Genomic DNA, 2,998 nt, shown 5'->3' with positions numbered 1-2,998 from the left:
TTAACCTCCTAAAACTTTTGAAAAACTTTTGCTTCAGGATCGGTCCCAGCGTCTGGTATTACTCCGCCCTCTCTCTCTCTCTCTCTCTCTCTCTCTCTCTCTCTCTCTCTCTCTCTCTCTCTCTCTCTCTCTCTCTCTCTCTCTCTCTCTCTCTCTCTCTCTCTCTCGACCGCTGCTCCTCCTGCTTCCCAACAGTGGGCCCTTCAGGGACTTTAACGATTTTAAAGTAAAAGCATAGGCCATGTTTCTTTTTCCACAACACGCACTAAATACATGTGGGGTTTTGTGGAGCCATGGAGCTACAAGTTACACACGTGTGAACTTAAAGAATATTTTTTAAACTGTAGAGAATTTTTTTTCAAGAATTGAACCACAGAAAACTATTTTGATATTAACCCTTTCCTAAATTAACCCTTTTCTTTGATGGATGACTCACTTTTTGATGTTAAACATGGTGGTTGTTTTGTACGCTGGCAATTTATCTATTATTATTACTACTATTATTATTTAAATATCCTGATGCAGTAAAAAAACAAAAACAGGACTCCTAGGTTATAGCTTCTGTATTGCAGTCAATTAGCATTTGCAACAATCTTGTGCAGGCTTTCTTTTTTGTTTACAGTTGGTGAATTACAGATAGGAGAGTGAATTGTGTTGATATGATTGTAGAGAGTGCAGACATTCCTGTTATCCCCACGGCCCATGGACTGCATTTCAGCCCTGCTGTCTCAGCCTGCACCTCCTCAGCCCATGGCAATGGACTCATTTTCTGCAGCCGGCGTATAGTGCCTTGGTTGTTCTGCAGCACAGAGCGGAGCCGGTCGCTTACAGAGACAATAGCCTTGATTTGAATCATAAAAGGAGTCCGGCATTATGACACAGTTTCTCTCTGCAGGGGAGGGCAGCACACTAATATTCAAGAACACTGCCCAAACACCACCGTCTCCCCCTTTCCATCACACTGTCTTTGGTCCTTGCCTTGAATAAATTACAGGCATGGGTAGGGCCATGAATGTAGCTGGCTGGTTTGGAGTGAAGTTCGTTAGTGCATGTGACGTCATTGAAAAGAGCTTGTTAGGCCTCGCAGACACCTGCTTCATTTGGCACCCACCATGTGATGAAGGTTTGAGTGCACAGTTTTCAATAGCTGGATTCAGCTTTTTGTGCACAATGACATGATTACTTAATTTTGTATTCTTCATTAGCACTTGGATACTAGTGCAAATTCTCTTTCAAATCTGCCCCAATCATGCCATCTCCACACAGGCTTGTATCTAACCTGATATGTGGGCACGAGATTCTGACTGACTGTCACCAGCAGCCAGTGAAAACAACACTAAACAAGGCGAAGGCTGTAATAGTGTTTATGTATCTTACAAGGATAATTAGAGGTTCACTTCAGTTTTTATGTGGTTGTGAAACTTCTCTTTCGCCCTCTGGGGATGTGGTAGATGCACTCGCAGCTCACGTTGGCAGGTGTTGAGAGTTGTTTTATTTGCTTCCAGTTGGAGATGGTCCCAAGGAGAGATTTCTCAGTGTGCTCAGGGTCAGACAGTTGTTTTACAGTATGTTGCTATTTAGGGAAGTTTTTCATGTGCAGTGTTTGTCTGAAAAACTGACGGCCTTGATAACTTCATGAAAAACGGTCTTCTTCATTCCTAGCAATGTTTTCTCCACAACAATGTCACAAGTGGAGGCAGTTATCTGTCAACAAATACCACAACAAAACTGATCAGAGAATAATTTATTGAATATCTGATTGTAGTTATATGTGTATACAAATAATAAAACAATAGTAACAACTAAAAGCAATTAGAATACAAAGCATCGGGCATCCAATTAAATAAAAGAATACAAACAAATGACTTGAATCAGGACTTCCAATACTCTTCACTCAAAAGCTAAAATGCTTTATTTTAAAGGATTACAATCTGTTCTCGTTAGTTTAAGTGGCTGCTCCAGCCTTTCCCGGTGGAAATATGACCTTTACTTGATTGTTTCGGAAAAGAAAGAGAACAGTTAAGTAAGTCTTGTGTGAAAAACAGCAGTAGGACAGGCTCTGGTTTCTTTGTGGGATACTTTCCATACTATAGTCTGTAAATATAATCATGTGAAATCTTTCTTTCCTTATACCTCTTCTATCCCTCGACATCTCTCTCTCACACACTCTCTCACACACACACCTACTCCCTCTCTCTCTCTCTCACACACACACACACACACACACACACACACACACACACACACACACACACACACACACACACACACACACACACACACACACACACACACACACACACACACACACACACACACACACACACACACACACACACACACACACACACACACAGAGGAAATAAGTCAGTGGTTTGTTTGTTTTAGAGAGAGAGTGTGAGAGTGGAAGCCCTGGCGACAAAGTTCTCGCGCTGGGCTCAGGGGGATTCTCTAATCACACAAACATGGAGGAGACAGGTCAGGATTTATAACTCTGTTCTCTGTTGGAGAGAGAGCAACACTCCTCTTTGAACAGTTGTTGGCATTGCTCGTTGTTAGTAGAGGTACATCTGAAGAAATAGCATATAGACTACTTTTAATCAGGACATCTTAGTTTACACATTTAATGTAGAACCTGTCCTTTTGTAAACCCAGCTGTACAAAGCACTCTGTAATTCTTCCCTTTGAGCATTCGACACCTTGGGATAACAAGCACTATTGTGACGCACTTTGGTAACAGAAAGGCTTTTATACAGAACTGCATGTGAGTGATACTGTGAGTGTGAGTGAAAGCTGACCAACGCCTGTTAAGTGAAGACCAAACATTGGTAAGAGGACAAATTGTGATAACAATTTGCTTTTTAACCCAACATTTCCTTGCACTCCCCTAGCAGTGAAGTGCGGTATAACAGGGGTAAGTGAGACAAACACAATGTCATATTTTTCTTAAAAGGATTTGAGTTTGCCTAATCAAGAAAGATAAAGCTCATGGTAGCTG

Source organism: Pseudochaenichthys georgianus, chromosome 8, assembly GCF_902827115.2.
Source record: "Pseudochaenichthys georgianus chromosome 8, fPseGeo1.2, whole genome shotgun sequence".
NCBI lineage: Eukaryota > Metazoa > Chordata > Actinopteri > Perciformes > Channichthyidae > Pseudochaenichthys > Pseudochaenichthys georgianus.
Note: the sequence above shows the minus strand (reverse complement) of the source record.